Below are 24,933 nucleotides of genomic sequence, written 5' to 3' on the forward strand. Positions count from 1 at the left end.
AGAAAGGGAAGATTAGATATAGGTCTATAGTTGGATAAAACGCCTAAATCAAGAGTAGGCCTTTTAAGAAGAGGTTTAATTGCAGCTACTTTAAAGGACTGTGGTACATAGCCTGTGGTACAAGACAGATTGGTCATATCTAGTGCTAACTAAGGGTAAGACTTTCTTAAGCAGCCTAGTTGGGATGGGGTCTAAGAGACAGGTTGATTGTTAAGATAAAGAAATTAATGATTTATTATCATGTATAACTGCAGGCCTGATTGGCAGGAGTAGATATGCACCAGACAAATGGACTTTTCACAACCTTGCCAACCCAAAAGTTGTTTTTCTTAATATCTTATTACTGCCTTATAAAGTATGAATACATAGTGCACTAACCATTTATAACCATAATCAATTTATAGACCTTTCATATGGTGTTTCTTATTCAACAGTTTTTTTCCTCATTGTCTTTAATATAAGTGATTCATTTTCTTTTAGGTTGGTCTTCAAGTGACAACAACCTCTCTCTCTCTCCCTCTCTCTCTCTCTCTCCGTCTCTTTCTCTCTCTCCCTCTCAGGGTCAGGAGCTGGTTGGAGATGGAGACGGAGGCTCTGGGTTCAGAGGGGGGTGAGCAGGGTGATTGGACACAGTCGCATGTGAAAGGCCGGAGAGCTGCGAGTCCACAGGGAGCAGGGTCCACACACAAAGGGCCAGGGAGGGGCTCGGCGGGGGCGGGAGGAGCAACCGAGGAGGAGAGGCCACGCTGGGAACCAAAGCTGACAGCACAGACACTTCTCATCCACTGAGGGTTCGGCTGTCTCTGGCCCCCTGGGGTCTATACTCACTTATCTGTGCAGAGCTGCCAGCTCCACACTGTTGAGCCACAGCAGCCTCAGAGAGCTGCTCACCTAGAGCAGTCGCAGCAGAAACATTAAGCACACAAAGCTGCAGTGACCTCTGGCCCACATTTAACTGATACAGGGCCTGTTTCCTTAGTCATAGCAGCCCTGATAAAAATATCAATAGAATACAACACATTTAGCCGATGCCAGATTAGTTTTTGATGACCAAGCAGAGGCTGTAAAACACAAGCAGTTTCCACCTTACAGATTTCAAACACTGAATTTCCTTGCATGATGCCTGGATTGAGCTTAAAGGAGGGGAAATGGCAGGAGAGGTGCTAACAAGGGCTTTTTGTCCCAAATTCACAGGCTGGAATTGTTTGGAGTTGGTACATCCAGCTTGCTGCCCTTTGCTCTGAGGATAATAAGCCTCTGACCACTGTCAACAGAGTGTTTATGGCCTGCAAAGCAGCGCTCCGGTGTGTTGACTCTGTCAGCAGGGGCCTGAGGGACGCCTGCCTCTCAATGCTATTAAAAGGCACTTCCAGATAACAGGAGTGCCATCCGTCTGTTTGGGCTAGTCAGGGTTTGTGGATTGGTCAGCAGGACAATATACCAGAGCTTAAGTGATCTGACACCCAATTTTGTGTAATATAATTGAAAGCGAATGTTGTGGGTAAATTTAGAGGGTAAAATGCCGTGAAAAACACCCTGTTGCCTTTATATTCATAGAGTGTCTTACCATGGAGTAGGACCATTTCAAACATGTAGTTGTTTTTTTTATTATTATTTCTAAGACGCTTAGACAAGCACATTTATTTGCAACTTTTTATAAGTTTTTATAAGGCAAGAAAAACTTTGTGTGGGCGAAGAAATATACGAGAGTGAGAAAAATCACAATATTTTACAACATAGACTAAAAAGATTTCCCCAAGGGTGCAGTATATCTCATGACTTAGACAGGTGTGTGTGTGTGTGCGTGTGTGCGTGTCTTTCTGTACGTCCGGGTATGTGGCTGTAGTTGTGTGTGTGTGTGTGTGTGTGTGTGTGTGTGTGTGTGTGTTTGTAGATGTGTAAAAGAAAGAAAGAGAGAAAGAGAAATTTGAAGGCACCCCTCTCCATCTGGTTTCTGCATCACTGTGGTAGGATCACATTATCCATCGTAGGCTCTCTGGGAATTTCATCAGTCTGTAACATCTCACTTATTCACACATCTCCCTGGGCTTCACCATGTAGAGCAATCCTGAGTGTCCCTCCTGACACGGTGATGACCCTGGACATCCTCTGACCGTTTTTAAAGCTTTTCCCCGTCTGATATCATGTCTCTGTAAGAACTGTACAGGACATAAAACTGTCTAAACTCCAGTTTTCACACGGTCCCTGTTTTGCCTAAGTTGTCCACAGCTCAATAATATATGTTCATACACATAAACCCAGCTACCGCTTTGCCTACAAGGACAAACCAAGACAAACCAAGGAGGGCAGGAAGTCGAACTCGAAGGAATTTAACACAAAGGTTGTTACGGTGTTGCGGTTGCTTGTGACTTCACCAAATGTAAATCAGTTACAAAACAAAAATGCAATAATGTGCTCTTACAACCTTTACATTCCTTTGTCATGTTTAATGAAAAAAGTAATGATGACAAAATGAAAAACTGCACAGATCTGGAAATGCATTAGGTTAAAGGAAGGAAAGAAGGACTTGCATCTTTGATTTAAAGTGCTTGAATGTTTTAAAAAATAAAATGTCAAAATATTCTCATATGCACAAATTCCAGCTGAGTGTATCCAAACCTGTAAGACACAGATGAATCCAATTAATGATTTCCACACAAAGATGAACTATGATAATGACATTTTTTATGAAATGTATGAATTTTGTACATCTGTGGATCACCCAGTTTGGCTCATCATTAGAGGAATATGTAACACCTGCTGCTATTTATATTATTATGAATATTTGCAAAAGAGTCTGTCATCCAAATACATGATTACTGAGTAAAGTAACAGGACACATTAACAGTCCTTTTTTTGTACAGTGCTCATGGAAACTATTCTGCTAGTCCTCAATCCTGCACTTTATCATTTCCACCAAACCCTGATTTTTAAGCGGTTTCCAGATTTCATCCCCATGCGAATCAGGACTGACGTGAAGCTGTCATGATAAAACATCCGGGAGTTGGATGTAGTGGGTATCTGGGGAGTAGTGGAACAGGAAAAGGGTGCAGTGAAATATCATTCCTGCTTAACACTGATGTTTCCTCTGGTCCCACAGGTTCATGGTGATCTTGTGATTTATGGTGCAGCGCTGCAGGAGCTGATCAGAATACAACATACAGCTGCCCCGTATCGCACAATCATGTGTATACCAGACCCATGCATAACCTGAACTCTCATATGTAGTCACTGAAGGTCTGCAGTCAAATCAAAGCAGCTTGGGACTGAAGGATTTCCGGCTGTTAGATTAAAAAAAAAATGTATCCACATTTCTCGTCTTCTCTTTTGTGTATATTTGCTTCTGTCTGTGAATCCAGGGATTATGTGCGTAAAAATGTGACGCTTGTTGTGGCTAACTGGCTTTTCCAGCTCATTCTGAATGGCATGAAGTGATGTAGAAAATGAGCTAGATGAAGAGGATTAGGACCCAAGACTCCGAGTGCTTATCATCTCCCGTAGCACTGGAGTGTAGCCATGGAAACAGGAAGTGAGAGGCAAGCTTCCAAGATGGCCACCAGCTTGTGAATGGGTGCATTCCTCAACGGCAGGGTGTCTGCTGGAGGGAGGAGGGGCGCACGAGTGTTTACTCCAAAAAGGGACTATATAAATAGTAACTGCTGCTGTTTTAAGGACTTCCTGTCACTAGGTATTCCATAAAACAGTAGTTAAATAAACAATCAGTTTCCCATTGGGGCTGCCTTGTCTATACTGAAGTGAGGTCTGCTGTGGGTTCATTCCAGGACCCCGGCGTGTGGATTTTAAAACCCCCAGACCGGAGTCATGGCACTGTTAGAGGTCACCACACTCTCTTTCACTCACATCCCGTCTGGTCGTACAACCTCCTCAAACACAAACTGAGCCTGAATTCCACATTCAGCATGTTTTTTTTTTTTCTCTGCCAAGTAACTTCTACACTGACTTTTCAGTGACCACCCTTCATTGTTTTGTTATGAGCCGTGCATGTGGTGCTCTTCTTTTTGCCACCGCAGTGCATCATTTAGTGTGTTAGAGCTCGAGAAATCTAAAAGTAGAAGCTAGGGAACAATATTTAGAAACTGGCTTTATACTCCAGCACATCTGACTTAAAATAAAACAAAGACTACAGAGTTAAATTGTTGACTTTCAGCTTTAATTTGAGGGTGTTTACATCCGGTTTGGTTGAACAGTGAAAAGCTAAAAAAAAAAAAAAAAAGCTAAAAGTCAGCCCTTTAACCTCATAGTAATTGTTTTATTTCAAATCCACACAAAAAAAACACACACACACACAAAAAAAATTAAAAGAAATGCAAAAGCCGAGTGCGCAACCAGTTTCACATGTCGTGAATCCAAGGAACTTCAAGGAGCTCTTGAAGATAAAAAGTAAAGCATGTCCAGAGAAAAAGTCTATTAAAAGCCTATATTTACTCAGTCATCAACCAGTTCCAACCTCACAGGGTCTTCATAAGGCCGTAGATAATAAAAACAAATTGGTTACATCTGGTTCACTAAACAGACAATCCACCGGAAGTTAACATTATTCCATCACATAATGAAATTACCACAGTAAAATATATTTCCACTGTAAATCTGTGGATGCGCTCAGCTCTCGGGAATGCATCAGAAATCTTTTGAGAAGAGGTCAGAGACAAGGACAGAGGTAAAGAAAAGGAATTTCTGGTAATCAATCTCATCTGCACACGCACACACACACACACACGCACACAAATACATTTAGATGTCAGTGTGCAAATACACAAACATCTACCAGCTGGCATTGTCAAGAAGGACACCATCCATCATGCTGGCTCTGTTTCAGACAAGGCCATGAAGCTGTCAGCATGTATTCCTGTACACAAATTTTGCAAAGCACATTTGTCAACCTCAAGGAGAGCGCATACCGAAAATATATATATGGATATTGGCATTCCCACAGGTGCTAAAATAATCCACAAACAAAATGCTTTGGCATCAGCAGAGGCCTCGAGTGGTGCACTGTGATCCTCTAGAGGACATTTTAGCATGCCATCATGCTTGTTTGTTTGTAAGGATTCAAGCAAAGATGCAAAGATTGGAATTTGGCAAACACAATGGACGCCGCGGACAGGATGTCAGGGTGTGATAGAGCATCCGTTGCCCTCATCTTTTTTTTTTTTTTCTTCTTGCCTCTGTCTCCTAACACAGACAGTGCCCTCATCACGGCAGAGGTATCACTTTTGTTTGTGCGTCGCACTGGTCAAACACATGGTCCAGGAAGATAGCATTTATCTCTCTTCGGCTTTTTCAGATGTTGAGCCTCAGAGCCCCCAGCAGGGGCCAAAGCACAATCAGTGCAGAATATCACCAGATAATCACTTTGGAGCCGCAGGAAAATGTACTAAGAGTAAACAAACTGTGTGTAACAGTAAACAAAGAAAGCGTGGGTGTATGTTTGTGTATGCACATGTGCTGTGATTATATATGTGCAGATATACTGTACATGTCTATTTTAGATTTTCCTATGTCAGTATGTTTGTTTTCATATGTAGCCATACGGATGCATGTTTTGTCTCTCCATGTTGCAAAGATGTCCGCTATCTAATCAGTGACAAGACACGAGAGATTTGCTGGGTTCAAACAAACCCCAGAGGAGTGACTTTCCCCCGGAACAGGATGGTCTTTGGGGAAATCTCGGGCAGATGTGAAGTGAAGACTGATGTCTTCATAACGATCTCTGTTTTTTTTCCTGCTCTCACTCATGTCACCCAGCTCTGCCCATCTCCTCCTTTTTCTCCCCCTCATGCCAGAGAGACAAGCTAGATCCGTGAACAATCTGCTCCATCCCGCAGGCTGCGCTCCTCTCTCTGCTCCATAAATCGCAGCTCCCTGGGGACAGGTGGAAAGACAGTACAAGTGGGAGCCAGATAGAGCTGTCTGAAGAGGCTCCTGTTTCAAATTAGGCGTGCTGGACAAAAGTCACCTCAACCCCAAAGCTGAATCCATATCTACTTCCTGTATCCCGTTTTTTTCCAGCGGTGCGGGCAGACACTCAGTGGTGAGCGTCAGTGTGTTAGGACTGATGAAGCTGGTGTCACTGTGCCTGTGGTCTCCCAATCAGGGCACTGAAAAGCAGTTTACAGCCCTGTTAAAGGCGGATAAAAAGCTCTCTCTAAAGAGGCATATATTTCATGGCCTGTGTACTCCCGCAGTTAATGTCCCAGCCCAGCATGAGTTCACTGGACTTCCTCCCTCGTTCTGCCTCCATGCCCTGATGGACTGAGGTCACTGCAGAGTTGTATACTCCAAATGAAATGGAGTGCAGTGAAATGGAGAAAAGACATTTGGTGAGTCTTCACATAAATAACTGCAGGATCACAACCTGAACGAAGCACTGAATTCTTTTGCCATAGTCGCTGTGTGTGTCCAGGTGGGCCACTCAAGTCTTTTGAAATTTTTGCAAAGCCTCATTTATTGACATTTACTGTGATACAGTCTGCAAATATTTTACAATGTCAACAAAGTCTTTTGGCTCACTAAGGTTTATTTCCTGTTCTGAGGAATTTAGTAGTCACATCTCAGACAATGTTGGAGAACATGTCAGATATGATTTCCTTTTTATTATTTTGGCAACCTTAAAGACCCAATTTGTGATCGAAATATAAACAAAAGGGTTGATCCACTACCAATATTCAAAGTGCAGCTTTGGAACCTGCTGTCATGTCAAATTTGAGTCTTTTAATAGTCTTTAAAAGTATTTCAATAAACAAAGTAACAGTAGACAAAAACAGAGTCTAAGATTAATTTTAAAGGCCTATTTATTTATTTTATTTTACTCCAACTCAGATATGTAAATAATTTTCCATATATGGTCAGAATACAGATTGGACCTTTAAGCCTCTTATATTAAAAGTAAGCAGACTGTAAACATGTGTGGCAAACAAGACATTCACATAACTGAGTGAAGATTTGTGCAGATTTATAGTCAGTATCACAGATCATTCTTGTTTTGAGTGTCAGATATAAAAAGAAACTGAGCAGCCAGGACAAATTGGTTGAAATAGAGACAGGGCAGGTGAGATCTAGAGTTCTTTAAGTCTCAGGGTGGATTGATGGCACAACAGGGAACATTCAGGCGGCTCAGGTTCACGGCTGTGATACTGGACTGTTTGGGGTCAGGGTGAGAAAGAATCAGGGGAGCATCAACTGAAGAACCATCTGATGCTGCTGCAGGTATAGTGTCACACCAGCCCCCCTGAGTGACTGATCTCACCACAGGCGCTCATAGTAGATGTACTCACAGGGTCAGGGCAGCAGAGGAGCATGGCTAACATGACCCTGACCTCTCAAAAGAATAATTTTTCCCAAAATGTGACTGTAGTCAGTAAGCAGTTACTTCGCTTTAGGGCTCCAGACCGTGGACGTCAGTATATTGTCTGAGGTCAAAAGAGTCCTTTTGTTCACTGTGTTGACATTTAGACTGAACGGGGTAAAAATGCATTCAGGTATGTTTCCCATGCTGACTGAAACGACTTACCAGATTTCTCAGAACTAAAATATAGAGGGATTTACCCTGTCAGAGAGCTGAAAAGATGACTCAGACATGGAAATATTTGGACTGCTTTAAAGAAAATGAACTTGGCACCATGCTATTCTATATTGAATTCCCATTATTTAAAAATCTCTGTCATGTCTGTAACTTTGTGCTGATGCAGGTCTCTCTTGCAAAGGAAATTTAGAATCTTTATGGGATATTAAATGGTTTAATGAATGATTTGAGCCATTTGTCAATTTTTTGTCTTATTGGGATTTCGAGTGCAAGTTAGCTGTTGAGCTGTATATCCAACTCTGCCTTCTCCACAGCTATTGAATAAAACAAGATCTTCCATTTGAAGTTTTGAAAAATCTGATTCATTCAGTTTCTCTAAACAGCCTGAGCTGCACAGTACAGATACTCTCTAGCCATACAGCTGCGCTAACTTTCCTCACTGATTATGCAGTGGTTGCACACATATATTTACTCTAATTAAAGACTTGCTACTGTATAGTCTGTTTGTCAGAAGAGAGCTGTCAAGCCAGGAAAATTTAGGAGATAATGAGATAAATACTAGACTTTTGGACCTACAGTGCAATCATTTGGCTGCAGATGGTATTGATTATGCTGTATGTTTGTTTAGAGAAACATTTATGCTTTTTTGGGGGGGAGATGAGAAGGTAACACAGTCCTGCACGTGTCTTTCTTGTTGTTTTGATGTACTTGTGACTATGATTTCATATACTCACAGGCTCTGTAGAGGTGGACACTCAGGTTACTTGTCCCAGAACGAGCATTCTGGTTTTGAGGAATTCTCAGGGACTACACATTGATGGAGTTAATCTCTTCTGTTTTAATCTGGCTCATGGATATTAAGAACAGCCTCTCTGGCCCCGGTCCCATCACCTCTGACCCCCTCTGTAATCCGCCTCTCCCATCAGCTCATTAAGCCCGGGGAGTTCACACCTCTCGCCATGTTGGGCCCAGCTGTGTCCCCCTAGTGCCCAGGCCAGCCCGGGGTGTCAGGAAAGGCTGCCGGCTTCACAGGCGCGCAACAGGCCCGGGCCTCTGATCTCTGCTAAAAATGCTATAAATCACAGAGTGGAGGTGATGGTCCAAAGTACTCATTAAAGCAGGCAATAATAAATGTGGAGAGAATGAAAGGCTCTCTCTACCTGTCAGCCTGGACTGGTTAATGAGAGGAGCCTGTTGGAGTTTACTAATGACTGATGATTAGGAAAAGGGTAGATGGAGTGTTAACAAACGTTTAACTACAGCAGTGCTCGTAAATGTTTCACAGCTACAATAGGCACTACAATGCTTCCTCTGAGTGCATAAAAACCCCTTGTTGGATGTATTTATACCCACAATTTCATCCGTTTCAACTTAACTCAAACAGATTTTAACATTATGACTGATTAATATGAGTTTGTACAGTGTTTACACTTTAAAATGTCACAGTGAACCACAGTGACTCAGTCACTTTAATAGGATTTTAGCTTTGGTAGACTTTGATAGAACATTTGCTAATGGACAAGCCAGTCTCTCTATTCATCAACCTGACAAATAAATCTTCTTATGTTCATATTAATACCAAAGAAGGCGTTCTTCTGTAAAACATATTGGTAGACTGAGTGAAAAGTTGTAATGCAGCCACAATGAAAACTGAGGTCATATCCATGCTAATGCAACTCACTTGTTTTTCCTCCTTCTCTGGAGGATTTACAACCACACTGCGATGGTGTTTTTATCTATTCTCATAAAAAGAAGAAATCAAAATCATTGTTCAAAGCAGTGCTGAAATAATTTGTTAATTAACTGACATGTTGACTGATTAATAAGCAACATTTTGGATGATTGATTTTTGAAGTCATTCGTTTGTTTGAAATGTGATGATCGTCTACTTTTCCACTGTTCTTTGTTTCATATCATCGTAAATTGAATATCTTTGGGTTTTGGACTGTTGTTCACACAAAACAAGATATTTGGAGACATCGCCTTGGATTGTGGTAGACATTTAATAGGCTTAATGACATATCAATGAATCAAACAAAAAATTAATTAATAGAAAATGAAAATAATCATTTGTTGGAGACTTGGTCCAAACTAGATAATAAAACTAGTATATGAAACCTTGAATGTGAATGTGAAACCTGCCTCATGACTTTTCCAAATTTCAGATCCGCATCATCGTGAACACAACCTTAGACACAACCACATGCCTTTCAGGGCTCAGGAACACTACACATGCAATCAAATAAACATGCTCATATTCATTACCTGGGCTGGCCAGCTGCAGGAAAGCTAATATTGGACTTGGTGGTTTGGGTGGCGCGGTGTGGATTAGGAAGCAGCGTGGGTGTGAAAGAGCTCTCTTCAGAGCCTTATTGCCCCGCAGACTGAACCCCCCGGACGCAGGGCAACCTTCAGAGTCAATCCAAAGACTGCTTTCACAGCGCAGCCAGGTGGGACACAACGCAATAGCCAGACTCCTCAGGCTGACTCACACAGAGATTCAGGACTACAAATCCCACCTGATTCATTTGTATCTTATGCTCTTAGATGTGTTTCTCCCTTTTTACATAACCAAGATTAAATACTTCAGAGAAAAATGAAAGATTATACGGTGAGATTAAAGTAGCTCAATACATCTCAAATGAGATGTCTCCAAAAGACAAAGCAGATTGAAGTCAAAGTCTTGCTCTTGATGTTTATAGGAACATGAGTGAAATTTTGTTGTTCAGTCTAGTTTCTGCAAGAAAGAAATTTATAACATAACCTTCCATCAGCTCACATCATTATCATCGTGCTTGTAAGTCGTTCTCGTTTACTGAAAACATCAGCTTAGTTTGAAAACTGTTTTCTATGTTGAAAATGTAATAGAAGGAGGGAGAGGGAAGGAGGGAAGAAAAAGAGAAGTGCAGGCCTGACTGGATTAGGAGAGGGACTGTTTTTCCTCTCCGTGTCAATGCACTCCTGCAGCAGGATAGATAGATAGTGACGGCCTGCCAGTTGGTTTTCATTACGTCCTCTGCACTTCAGACCTATACAAAAAAACGGTATCGCTCCCTTCCTCCTGCCCCCTCACAACTGAACACAGTTTCCCTCTGAAGGAAAGGTACAAAATTGTTCCTGAAAGTGAAAAAAAAAATTGCCAGAGGGGACTTTTATTTTTCTAATATCCTCTTCAGACTTGAAGTCTCCCCCTGCATGCCTTTTTTCTTTTAAGTAAAACCCTGTCATCTACCCCGTGGGGGCTACGCTGGAATGCTACTTCAATATAAGATCTGTACCTTTACATTCTCCGTAATGCATGCCTATGTGTGTCCAAGTGGGTCTCCACACGGGGGGAGAGAGAGAGGAAGGCAGAGGGGGGGAGGCAGGGAGGTTTCAGTCAGGGATATGGAAACAAGGTGGAACTGTGCTTTGTTTGTTGCCCTCTGTGCATACCGACGCAAAATTGAACAGCAATAAAATAAGGCACAGATGTGCATTACTGGCTCAGACTTCAATTGTCCGCAACCTGGGAGGAGGCCTGATCACATGGTATTAAAAGGTGGACGGTCTGACTCTCTTTCTCTCCCTCTTAAAGGCCTGTTATCTCTCCAACATGCTGTGCTGCCTGGATGCCAGCATAGCGCACCGATAACCACAACCAGAACATCTCCCCTCATAGGTCTCCTCACCCTGTTCGTCTCGAGTCACGCCATGCTATACCTACGGGAGCGGTATGCTTCAAAGAGAGCAAACTTGCACACGCAACGGAGCCACAGCAGGCTGATTTTTAGAGGATAAGACAACTCCTGTCTGTTCTTTGAGAAGCATTGCCCTTTGACCCTTTGGCTTTAACGTTGACAAACTGAACTGTTCATTATTTCAATCAATCAGAAATTCCTTCCCGTGTGTGCCTCCTGCTTTAAATCACTTGGCATTAGCAGCGGAACTGCAGCAAAATCAAAAGCATGCAACCTAATGTGGCAGAAACAGAGAAAAAAAACACATTTTGATCTAACTAAGTGAAGCATCAAATATGCCATGCAGAGAAATAACACTGGAAACAAACAAAATAATCTTGAATCAGCTTAAACACATCAACCCCAGCTCCAAGGGCCTCGGGGACGTTGCTGTATGGTTCTGATGAACACACCTACTCCAGTCACGAGAAATGTCTTGCCAGACTTCGCTGCTGCTCTTCATTTTTGGTGGCAGTTTTCCAGAAAGTTTTTCAATAAAACCTTTGCCATCATGATAGCCTTACATCTGTTTTGTTTCTATATAAGAAAATGCAATGCAGTAAATTGACCTATGAATCTCTGGGGATGTTTGATTTAAAGAGTCCCAGCCTGCTTTCCAAATGTTCTGATTTGAGTTGTATATGAATTAGGCATACACATGCATGCTTTTACTTATGTGTTAACCAGTGCTGTAGTAACGTAGTAACTACAGTAACGTATTTCTTTGTCACACATTACAGTAACGTGATTACTTTTTTCAGTAACGAGTAGTGTAAGGGCTGATATCAGTTTGCCATTTGTATGTTCAGTGGACAGACTGGTCTGAGACATGCTAGCTTGGTGTGGGGTTGGAGATGTGGGGGCACAGTTAGCCGCCACCAAAAGCGGAGAAATGCAACTCCAGGTAACTCCAAAGTTGTCTTATTGACATGTTGTGTTTTCTTAGCTGGCTTGCTAAGGCTAACCGCTGATGAGGCCTCAATCAGGAATCACCTGGTTTAGTTCAGAGTTGGAGGATGTGAGAACATTGCAGCATCATTAAGAGGACGAGACTTCATGCAGTCACTGCGGCTAACGTCACGCTAGCTGTTGATGGTCAGTAAATATTTCCAAACTGTACGCTGGCTGGTTGTTAAACCAGAAAATCTTGTTTTTCTACTTCTATATGTGTTAAACACAGAAGATGTAACATGTGGGCGTGGAGGCTTTTGATGGAGCTGGGCTGAGTAAAGTAAGTAAGGAGTAATGTCAATAATTACTTTTGATGTTGAGTAAAATAATGTAATGAATAAATTATTACATTTTTGACCCCTTGTGTGTACAGATCCCAGCAAGGTTAAACTAGAAATTAAATCTGACCACTCTTTTGTTAGTTAATTCTTTCTGTTATTAACAGAAATTAGAAATGGTGGAGATTTATTAGACATGACCTGATTTAACCTACAGCTAGACTTGGTCGAGGTCATTATATCACTACTTGTTGCTCTTCTCATTGATTATCTCCACTTATTGTGTCTTTTTCAATCTGTTTGTGTTTGTTTTTGTTGTGTATAAAACACATGTCAGGAAGACAGAGGGGAAACCAGGAGACAGTCCAAATGGACGTTTACTCTGCAGTGCTAGCCAAGCAGAGGGGGACAGAATGGGAACTGTTTTCAGCTCCAGAGCCTGCAGATTTTTCCAGATAGCATATCTGCCTCTTTAATTCTGCCAGAAAGGGTTTGTATGAGACCCAGACCCTTCAGCAAGCATCAGTCTGTTGATGCAAAGCAGAGCAATTACAATTCCTGCCCAAATTGCAGAACTCACTCACTTCTCCAAGCTGAGGCTTCAGTGGGTTGGACTCTGCATCACAAGACCACTGTGTACACGCTGTACTCTTATCTTCTGTAGCGGAGAAGCTAAAGATAGGGATAAAGAGCTACAGAGCTACCGGGATGGGAAACAGGATCGCTCAAATAACACACAGACAAGTAATCTCTACACTAATCACACTAATTACTTCACTCAAAGGGGGGTTTGGTCTGAATATTAGCCTTCAGGCATCGTATTCCTTTTATCTTGGGTAGTTAGCTCTGTTAGTGAAAAAAAATCCACCTGAAGAGGGGAAGAGGTTCAAATCTCTCTCTCTCTCTCTCTCTCTCTCTCTCTCTCTCTCTCTCTCTCTCTCTCTCTCTCTCTCTCTCTTTTCTTTTTTTTACATTAGATAAGATAGTTTTCAGAATTCTTGAACATTACATCCAATTTCTTTGGATGATGTAAAGAAACAAGAGATATGGTGAACAGTGGCACTTTGATGTGATTTGTTCTGCACACTTCCAGCATCTTATGGAGGAAATCCATTACTTTTTACTTACTTATTACTACTTATTACATACTTATTACTTTGTAAAGTAGTGTTTGCTCTTTATTTTCTGTTCAAATAACTGTGAGCAGCAGCTTACAGATAAGATACATGTCATTTAAATTAAAAAAAAAGAAGTTCAGGCAGGTTGAATGCACTTTCTTCCTTTATATCTAAAGAGAGTGCAATCTCAGATTCCTTGTTTAAATTTACAAAAACTGTGATTCAGAGTAACATGTCAGATCTTAAATTGAGTGGTTTTCCTATTTAGTCCAAATGGTAGAGCGGCTGATTTAATAAAATATTGGGTCAGATTACTTCAGATTAGATGAAACCTGATCCTGATGATCCCTGCAGGAATCTCAGACACACTGTGGGTCCTTCCAGCAGCAAACAGCACAACATAAAAAGTTCATATAGAGGGTATTATACATAATATGGATGTTTATGTTTATCAGTTTAAAATCAGTGCCTCTATGTTCAGTGTGTAATCTATCTAAAGCTGTGACCCCATGACAAGATGTTTAGTTTTCCAATAGCACCTTGAAGTGGATTCATACACGGTCAATTAACACCCATAATACATTTCAGGAGCAAACATAGTTTGGGGGGAAGCATTTATGTTCATCTTTGATGTAAGCAAGCAGAAGTGAACAGTGTTAAGTGTGCGTTGTCTTTGAGAGTCACCCGAGTGAACTGTGTGTGTGTGTGTGTGTGTGTCTGTGTGTGTGTTGTGAGCCTGTGGGCCCCTGCTACAGCAGGTTGTGTGTGAGAGCTGCTGGTGCTGTGTGACCATCCCGCGGTGTGAGAGTGAGGAGCTGGAATCATCCGAACCCCCTGCTGCAGCTCCAACATCTGCTCGCCCGCCGTAACCAATCAGAAGGGAGAGCTCGGAGCCGTGACGAATCAGCCTACTCGGTGATCTTTTCAGGGGATCCTGGTGGAAGAGTTGGAACAAAAGCCAACCCCCACCACCCCAAAAAAACTCCCGCTGCATCCACCCTCTCCATCCTCCCCACAGCCTTCTGGCTTTGATATCTTACACCCCTGCGTGGAGGAATAGCCTCCCCTGTTCATACCCCCACACACACCCCACCTCAATACAAATAATCCCATGGATCATGACAGAAAAATGATGAGGGTTTTAGTATCCTGTACATGGTTGACATATATCTACCTCAATTCCTCAAGGAAAGGTTTTTTTGTGTCCGTTCTTCCTTCAACTTTCACAGGATAAATTGAGATATTCCTATACTGGAATATGTTGGCCTTGTCCAGTGAGACAGATCTCATCTGCAACCTCTGCGCTCAAAGTATCTATCTCGTTACTCATCTCTTATCTAGACATTCTCACTTTAAGCAAAGATAAAACTCTAACAGCCTGATGATACACAGGCGTCATGTGAGCAGACATAGCAACACCAATCTTCCAATAAGAGATTATCAGACCACAGAAATGCAATTCATGCAGAATAAATCAGACTCTCTAAGACGTTTTAGGGGTCAATGTTACATTTTATTTGTGAAAAAAGACACACTAACTTTTGAACTGAACCAGACGGCTCTGTAAGAATGGTCCAGACAGTCAATCCTTTGGCCAGCCCAGCTCAGCAGGCTAATGACATGGCTCTCTCTGAACATCTGAGGAATTGGCAGACAGGCAAAGGGAGGACTGGGTTCACTGAGTGAAGTGCAGAAGGTAATTATGGGATGGAGTAATGTAGAGACAGACAGAAGAGACAGGGGGCACATCGAAATATGTGGCATAGGGCCCATTGACACAATGGGTACCCGCACAGGGATGACATCCACTCCATCCAGATGATAGGCCGTGACCAGCTAGAATTACTCCGTGCTGAAATATGTCCTCTCGAGGCTCATACGATCCTGTTGTCTTTCAGAGGGACTTCAAACATTCAAAAGTTGAGTTGACTCTGCCAAACACTGACACATTATAGCACATAAATCATGCTCAATAGATATATGATACTTACTCTCCAGCTTTTGTCTTGCTTTCCACCGAGCGCTATGAAGTGCCAGTTTTAGAGGGTGAGGTGGCGGTCGTTGCTCTCTTATGTGACATACTGGAGCAGAGGTGAGAGGTGAGAGCTCTTTCCGGGCTAATCCTGATTTAATCTCTGTAAACTAAGAAGAAACCAGAAAATCCTGCACACCAGGTCATCAGGTAAGATAACCCAAATCTTACATGATTAGTTGTTGAATCATCATAACTAAATAACGTCTCTACAATTGACAGAGTTTGCAGGATTTCTGGAGCGTTTTTTCATTCTATGGTCCTTTACTTGATTTGCTCTCATCTCTCCAGTGATCCGGCTATCATCAAAGAAGGAGGGCGCCACAGCTTGCATGGCTCTGGTTTCAGAGCAGATGTGCCCGGGTATCAGGGATCACCTGGGGAAGCCTCGGCCTCCTGGCAGGACCAGCTGCCCTCCTAGAACAGGTGCCTAATGGCTATAAAATCAGGTTCGGTCAGTTCATCGTTACCACTTGAATTCGTGCATTAGTCAATCCTCTCCCTTTCATCCTCTAGGCTGTCAGCTCTTATTTATCTAATTGGTGTTACTGGTGAAGAGGCACTGACCCGCCACCCTTCACCCCTTCCACCAGCCTCCCTCCTCCTCCTCCTCCACGAGGCCCTACCCCGGCCCTCTCATTGGCCCTTAGACCTCATGTCTCCAGCTCCGTACATGCAAACCCACTACTTTTATGCACCCTTGCACATTGAACTCTGTTTAACCCGTAGTGAGCAAAGGCTCATCACCAGTGACAGGTCAGACCCGGCTGACCGTCTCACCGCCAAGAGACTGAAGAGGGCCACGGATCTGGCCTTTAGGCCATGTTCAAAGTGAAAACACCCATGAAAGTACCTGTATGTTTTAAAAACACATGGTACCTTCTCAACTACAGGCACCGTTGAGAAGATGAAATACAGACCTGGATGTCTAGTTTGAAGACTTGTCAGATGCCAAGACACTGCAGCGGTTTGTACTCTTTTGAAGTCATGATAAATTATTATGGCAGAAATAAAATGCTCCTCCAGCTCAGTACTTGTGAGATAAACAGCAGAGTTAGCACAATGCTACACACATGCACATGCTATAAGGTATTCTGTCTGTTATGTTCATTTGATTAACCAGTCCACTAATTTGCCAGATGACGTTGGACAATGTTGCTGCTGCTGCTGCTGCTGCAGTAGTTGAGCTAGAATTAGACCAGATCAGTGAGCTCAGTACTCCATCTGTGAGTCAGTCACATTGCAATGCATCATAATCTCTTTTTTCCCTGTGATCCAGCAACAGGTTGCATCCTCTAGGTTATTTTTGTGGTCTCACAGATATTTACAGTCCACCCAGAGTCATAAAATGTTGCCCAGGGCAAAAACAACATTTAAATCCAATATTTCCACAGACTTCACCGGGTTTGGTTTTGGACTGAACATGCAAGTGCTGAGGTCACTGATGGGGCTAAGCCAACATCAACCTTTTCTCTTTTTTTAAGCCAGAACACTGTGGCAGTATTGAAATAGCTGTGGAGGCTGCATTTTATGACGCATCATATTGTCGGCCTAAACACGACCTTAATCTACTGTCTACTTCTGTGTTTCCCTCTGTAGGAGCCGCAGTGCACTGACTCATGAGGACGGAGAAGTAGATATCCTACTGCAGAGATATTCGACAGAGTTATAAAGACCAGTGGACAGACAGGAAGTGTGGAAGGCTGACAGGAAGAGAGGCCCGGTTTTACTGCGCCAGCGCTAAACGGGAGTTTCGAAATGGAGAAAGCAGAGAGGACAAGAGCAAGGAGGAGGAGGGGGGAGGAGTTGAGTCGACTGCCTGAGAAACGAATACTGGCTCACTGAAAGAGTTTCAGTCAGGAAGGCACAGTGGCTGGTGGGTAATTTATAGCACAGAAAGGCTTGTAGGGTGAAAAACATTATTTTAGCGGCCCCCACATCCTAATAGAAGCCAGATGTGGAGGGATTAACAAAGACCATTCCCCCTTCTCTTTCTCCCTTACTCTAACTCTCCCTCTCAAACCCTTTTTCGCCCTCCCCCCTCCTCTAACTCGAGTCCCTACTGTCTCATTTTCTTCCACTCTCTCTTTCATACTCAATCTCAGGCTTTCCTCCGCCACTCCGGCATATTTTTCCATGAGAGCGCGAGATGCACTGGGAATACGAGAGCAGTCAACACTCTGGTTTTTGAGGTGAGACTTAGGAAAGCGTCATTGAGCCTTTCCAAACAGATCCTCTGTTTATCCCCGCTCCCTGCTCGTGTGCAAACGGGAGCTTTGTGGTCACTGATGTCACTTTACTCCAGGAGCTGGAGGAGGTTGCCAGGCCACACGTCAGGCAGCAACAAAATAGCCTGGCATCACTTTACCCAATGATATCAGGATGCAATTTGTTTCCCTTCACAGCGAGTTCTCCTGGCCGCTAGAAAGGTATGATTAAACAGTAGAGAGATACTGTTGTAATGTGGCGCCAGGATCTTCAAAAGCTCTTTATAGTTGTGAGCTCGTGGCAGCATCACAAAAGCCAAAGTGCCATTACCTGGCATGGCTTTGAAGGCCAACCAAGCCTGCGCACAGCAGACATGCCGAAACCCATATCAGCTGCGTAAGCCAACTGCAGCGCCAAAAGACAGATAGATGAGAAAGTAGGACAGATGTTTCGAGTCTGTTTGAGTGCATTAATCACTAAAATGTGTTGAGGGAGAGAGCTGCCAATGAAAAGGTCCTGCGTTCCTTTCAGCAGAATGGTATCAGTTCCAAAGTCAACACATTATGTAAATTGAATAAAATTATTTGCGCTCTTCCCTCAACACTTACATCATCACCTGGGAATAAAAGCTCAATGTTGCAACCTGTGTTGCAACCTCAGAGGACCTCTGGCGCTGAGATGAAGTGCACTGAGTCAGGGCAGGTGCGTCTCTGAAGGTTTGAGGTGAAGTTTGCTTTGTGGCAGCTCGAAATTGTGCCTCACATGAACAACTGACAGCATGTTTACATTGAGTTTTTTCAGTGTTTTTGTATGTGTGTTTATGTTTGAGTGTGTTTGGTTATACAGTATAGTTCATAGTTTGATGTTTTGTGTGTATATAGGTATGTAACTATATGTTTATGCTTCTGTCTGTGTATTTGTGTGTGCACGTGCTTGTGTGTGTGTTTTTGTGTGTTGTCGTCTGTAGTGCTTAACTGTATTTTCACGTATGTACGTAATTGTGTTGGTATTTACTTTTATCTATGTGTGTGTGTGTGTGTGTGTGTGTGTGTGTGTGTGTGTGTGTGTGTGAAAGCAGCAGGGGCAGGAGCTCAGAGAATGACAGCGTGTCTGTGGCGGGCAGAAACCCGAACTCTCTGATCTCGTCTCAGAGTCTCCTGCCTCCCAGCTGTCACTGTGCCTCTGGCATCCTACTCGGCCTCTCGCCCCCCTCCCGCTCCCTTTGAAGACGGCTACCCAGGAAATTGAAAGCTGTTTTCAAACAAAGACAAGAGAGGAGAGAAGAGTACAGACACTGTGAAAAAGGGAGTGTGTGAAAAGAGGGTGATGGAGAGGTTTTAGGTTAAAAAGGGTTAGAGATGTTCTTCAGTGAGGCAAAATCTATCTTTACTGTCTGCGCTATAGTTAATCAAATGCTGATCCGACAGTATCATCTGTGATGACGTGCTTCCTTCCTGGCTACAGCTACTTAAAACAGTGTGTGCATTTGCAATGACATTTTATATCCTCTGAAATTTGACATTTTTTGCATTAAATTGTTGAATTGTGTTTATTTATTTGTTCATTTAGATCAGTTAAGTGTCCCAGGCTTACCCTATACATTAAATAGGCAAGTTTGAGGCATTAAATGGTTGGTTTACTTTAATCACAATAAAGCTAACATATTTTCCTCACAATTTGCCTCCTTTGTATAAGGGTGGCCGCAGACATTTTAGAGACATGGATATACCACAATGGGTATATGAGAAAAATATGTTTTTTTAGGAGCCCCAACTTCAGAATAATTTTAGAAACATGTGCTCCAGTGGAGAGCTTTACTGTCCCATGATTGTCAAAACACTGTCTCATGCTATTTCATGGTGGCATTGCTGTTGTAGACACTGAATACTTTTATTGTTGGGAGCATTAAAAGGGCACAGTTAAAGGAAACTAAAATAATCTATCCAGCATCTTCAATTTTAGAAAGACGTTGGTATAGTTTAGCACTGGAAATTTTTGAAATCATCTACATGAAGCCTCACAGTGGATTTCAACATGCTGATGTCTGTTTTAGTTGCTTTTATCACAGGGGTTAACAGGTTTGTATGCTTTCCCTGTCCCATGGGTTTCTTCCCCCAGTATAAACACCTGCGAGCCTGGTAGACTGAAGACTCAAAACCAGTGTGAGTGTGAATTTGAGTCTATCTGAATGTTAGTAGCATGTTCTCCCTGCTTTTTGCACACGACTCCTTCCCTGCAGTGCCCCTGAACAGAGATGTGCAGCTATGCAAAATGGATAAATGGATTTCAACTTCAAACTGATGCAGGCCCCTTAATCGTACAGAGCTGAAGCAGCGCTCATTCCTCGGGCCAGAAAGTTCAAGAGGGCAACTTGATTCCCCCAATAAAACGTATTTTATGGAGAACTGTCTCCTATTCTCAAACGACAACACATGGATGAACCAAATCCACAAACCTTATGTACAGTGTGGCCAGGTGTGTGTGTGTATGTGTGTGTGTGTGGACAGGAAAAGTAATTGCTCTTTCAGATAGAGTACATTGTCAAGGCACAACGATCTCTCTATTGGCTGTCCTGCATGGCTGTCAGGTTATGTGGGTGGGCTTACCTAGTCACAAGACCAGTGTTAGTTTGAAAAGGGCGTGCCGGAGTGATTAAGATAGTAAAGCATACATAATATACAATACAGAAACAGATGAAACAACCGAAGTCTGTTCCTATCTTTAAATGTCTTCCTGGCACCCCAGGGCCCGCCCATAACACCAGAACCGGCATCAGCATGTGCCACATCAGAATTAGATCAATCTTAACCTTAAGTTTTATAATAAAATTTAATTTCCAAATGTGACATAGAGAAATGCATGCCCCTACATAATAGAAACACATGTGCTCACACACATCTACATACACAGACATGAAGAACAAAGCTTTAAAAAAACTAAATAAAGTATATTCTCAAAAATCAACATGTAAGATAACGCTCTAACCAAGCAGCAGGTAATAGTTTAAGGCTTTATTGAGGGGAAAAGTGGTTTGGCAGTTTCAGTACAAACTAATATGAATGCACAACAGTACAGAAAAAGTCATAAGAAGAAGAAATTTGCTTTTATACACTTTAAAAGTTATCGATTGTGAGGTGGAAACGAGAAAGAAAGTGGGAAAAGTGTCTACAACAAAATAATTAAGATGAAGAAGAAAACAGCTTGTTCAAAACACTGAAACATCTTGAAAACAGGTGGTTAAGAAAGCAGGAGTTGATGCAAGAATACTAGAAAATAAACCAAACATGCATCAGAACAAATGACAAAATAAACTAAAGAATACAAAAATCTAAATAATATTATTATAAGCTTTAGTTGAAACAAAACCAGCAATACAAGTGCAACAAGAAATATCATTCAAAACAAGCACAATAAATAAGTATTACCAAAGTAGAGTAATCAAATACATGAATACAAAAACAAACAGGTTAAAACGACCACTGATAATAAATGTTACGGCTGTTAAATCTTTACTCGATAATGAGTAAAGGATGGGAGTTGCCTGACCACGTGTTCACAGTGTTTTTATAACAGACGAAGCGGAGGCCTCTGACCTGACATCCTGCTCCGTCTGAAGTCTTCAAGACTCCCAGGGAGAGAATCTCTGTTACAGTAGAGCTTCCTTCAAACTTTCCCTCCTCATGTCTTCGAGACAATACAGGAGTGTGCCAGAGCACCGGGGTTCCAGTAGTTCTGCTGAGGTTTACACTGGAATAACATTTAGATGATCCATGTCTCAGAGGACAGGAGCCAGGCAGAGGGCATATGGTTGTGTGGTTTGGCCCAACGGCCGACAGCCGAAAAGACAGGCAAACAAACAGTGATGGACAGGTGGGCGTCACACGGGTGTGGAACAGCCAGACTGGCAGTCAGATGGAAAGCAGCAGCGGAGGATCCAGAGTGGCATCTTGGCACGAAGTGTTAGACCGACACACAAGTCTCCCAGCCAACAATAATGTCTGCCTCATTAGATCTGGACCACGAGACTGACCAGTTGTTCCAGTGGGGAAAGAGCTCGTGAAGCGCTCCTGGTCAGGACTGTAAAGTTTATAAACGCAACAGATGGATTAACACACAGTTAAATAACAAGGTAGAGAGCTTTGGTTCCCTTTTTATGGTAATGAGAAACTCAGTGTGCTATTTTTTTCAACTGTAATCAGCACCTTTGCTACGTTTTTACAATAATTCAAGAACTACTTTAAACAAAAGGATATAAATAAGCTAAAAATCTGATACAAATGTCTTCAATGTAACTTTTAAAAGATGTATAGTTTGTGCCAGTCTTGTTGTGCCATATAACTGTCCTAATACGGGTAACATGGCATCATACTGAGACATTTTCTTATAGGCAGCTACAGTCGGGAGTTTGACTGCAGAAAGAGTTTCAACTACCTAAAATATCAGCCATAAAAGTGTTTGCATTTTTGTCTAGAAACACTGAGCAAGAGATTCTCATTTTTTCTCATTTTATAGACCAAGACTAACCCATTTGTTCATAAGGTCAACAGTCATAGAGCAGGCAATCCATCCAAAAAAAAGAAGTATTTCCAGAAATATTTCCACTGACAGAAGCACCAGTAGACCAGAATGCAAAGCTGGCAGATGAAAACGCTGCGTTTAACAGCGTGACTGTCAACTGGAAAACTCGCAATGCTATCACTATAAATTTCTTCATGTACAATTTTCACAGCTGAAATTTAAGTCTCATTCTCTGGGAGACATCAGAAGGCATCGTGAGGAAATAGGAGATTGCAGGAAGGAAACAAGAAAAGCAGATAAACCGAAATGTGAAATACGTCACTTGATCAGAGTAGCTTGCATCGCACTGAACATCACAGACAACAGTGTTTGATATTTCTCCGCCCTTTACTCCAAAATGTGACATGTTTTTCTGTCAGTTTCTGATATGTTTCTGCAATGACTTTATTATGTCTGCTTGGATTTCTCTCAAATGTTATACAGTCCATTCATGAATAGACAAGAAAGCACCCCTGCACTCTTACACAGTGCTCCCCTTCTACTGTTACACTATAGCGCCAGCTGGACCAAAATATTTGCAGGAGTAAACCATTACATGGCTAAATATGAGTAAGGGAAAACATGAAACCATGTAATTATGGAGTAATACAGCCTGAAGGGCTGGAAGGTTAATTCACCCAACTTTAAATGTTCACAGTCGCACGAGTGCAGGTCTCTTCTCCATTAACACAACAGACTTCCAAGGCGCCTGTGAATGGGATCAGCTTTTTTTTTTTCTTCTTCTTCTAACAGTCAGACATATCACCGTTTCTTGAAACAGTTGCAGCATATGAGTCAGACCTTAAGAAGAAAATTAAACCCCCGCTGGGTGATTTTCCAGTGTTAGATGGGAGATATTAGCGGATGCTTTACAGTTCATGATTTTGCTAAGAGATTAAACGCAGCTTCAGTCAGTAACTCTATAACTTCGCCTCCCACAGGAGGTCATGAGTTCACAACAGCCTCTTATCACATTCTAATGTGTCCTCTTTTTCAGGGCTGCCTCTGTATCCATGGCAACAGGTCTACAATGGCAAACTGGAGACACACACACACACACAGAAAGACACACACACACACACACACAGGTTGAGAGAGACGGATATTGTCGGCTTGAGAAGTGTTCACTCACACTACAAAGGAACATGTACAAACACATTCCAGGCTGGTGAGGACCAAAGACGCAAACAGAAACATGGATCAAACATTTACATACAGATCCTCAGATATTGAAAAGAAAATGCACATGAAGCATTTAAGCGCTGAAGGTCATTAAACATGTTATTTTTATCTCAAAACAGATTTGTACTGTTACTGCTATCTGTGGCACCTACCTGCTGTATCTATTTCTTTGGCTTTTTCTGTCTCCTTCCACATCTCCTCCTAAACTCTCTAATCAACAGCAATAAGTTTTGTGACCTGCATCCCCAGGTGCGGAGGTGAGGGGTCAGAGCTTTATGGCGGAGCGGGTAGGGGTCGGGACCTGCGCTCTGTGGAATTTGGGTGTCACCATGGCAATCACAATGGAGCGGTGAGAATGACAGGTAGCCCCTGGGGGCTGTAAATAACAGATATGCTCTCATACTTATGGGAAGGGGGCAGGGGGGCTAAAAGCCTGGTGTAGCTCAAAACAGGAAATGAGTATAAGAGGGATGGACAGGGAAAACAAAAACAGACAAATGGGAAAAGATAATTGCATTTGAGGAGCAAAGGAATGCCACAAGCTGAAGGGCAGAATCTCATATCCCGCTCATAAAACCTCACAAAACCCAAGTATGAATTCATCAGGTTTTAGGGACTCTTAACCTGCTTGAGAGTCTTTTACTGTTAAAATATTTGGAATAGTTTTAGATCAGTTGGATTTGTCTGTACAGAAATAAATCAGAAAAAACAGAGAAATGGAGAAAAATGATAAATTGGCACAGATGTCTTTAGAGGAAAAGTGTGTTTTTAACACAGTTATAAAACATGGAGGTGAAATGGATGAAAATAATTCATGAAATGATCATCACAGAGGCGATAAAGAATGATAAAATAAAACACTCTTGATTAAAATATGGGGATGAAGTGAAATAATGTGAAAAATACAGAAAAAAATGCTAAATTGGTGCACTTGAAATCAGTTTTACAACTGACAAAACACAAAAACAGACAAAAGCAATGGAAATACAGCAACTCATTAGGATGTAATTAGTTATGAGTTATAATCACAGTGTCGTGCATCATTTTGAAATCTGGATATAAAAACAGGCTGCACAGAAACATTTTAACTCCAGGGTATAAGATTGTAAAAAATCATCCAGATCACTGGAGACACTGTGAGGAGACACAAGCTTGAGACGGGGCCAGCTTCATCCCAAACACTTTGCTTGTCTGGCTTGTCAAAAAGGGGAGTTAGGAGCAGAGAGGAGGCAAGTTGTTTAAACGTGTTTGAGAAGCACAAGCAGAGACACGGCCAGCAACACTTTGCTTTGGACACAGCCAGTGGGAGACAGTGGTGTGTAATGCAACGTGTTTCTCCTGCAGG

General features: G+C 42.2%; 2 long non-coding RNA genes across 3 annotated transcripts; both read left to right on the forward strand.

Moving 5' to 3' along the window:
• The first annotated feature begins 11,851 nt into the window (after positions 1–11,851).
• LOC137186788 (uncharacterized) lies at positions 11,852–13,607 on the forward strand. The gene is made up of 3 exons (XR_010929101.1): positions 11,852–12,166; positions 12,443–12,493; positions 12,829–13,607. It is a non-coding gene; the product is annotated as an uncharacterized lncRNA (long non-coding RNA).
• Positions 13,608–13,654: 47 nt separating this feature from the next.
• LOC137186789 (uncharacterized) lies at positions 13,655–19,621 on the forward strand. Of its 2 annotated transcripts, none has more exons than XR_010929102.1 (5): positions 13,655–15,791; positions 15,933–16,090; positions 17,241–17,517; positions 17,747–17,833; positions 18,928–19,621. It is a non-coding gene; the product is annotated as an uncharacterized lncRNA (long non-coding RNA). The 2 variants fall into 2 exon arrangements; XR_010929104.1 differs by having other exon boundaries at positions 15,933–16,067; positions 18,928–19,620.
• The last annotated feature ends 5,312 nt before the right edge of the window (positions 19,622–24,933 follow it).

Source organism: Thunnus thynnus, chromosome 7 (assembly GCF_963924715.1).
Source record: "Thunnus thynnus chromosome 7, fThuThy2.1, whole genome shotgun sequence".
Classification (NCBI taxonomy): Eukaryota; Metazoa; Chordata; class Actinopteri; order Scombriformes; family Scombridae; genus Thunnus; species Thunnus thynnus.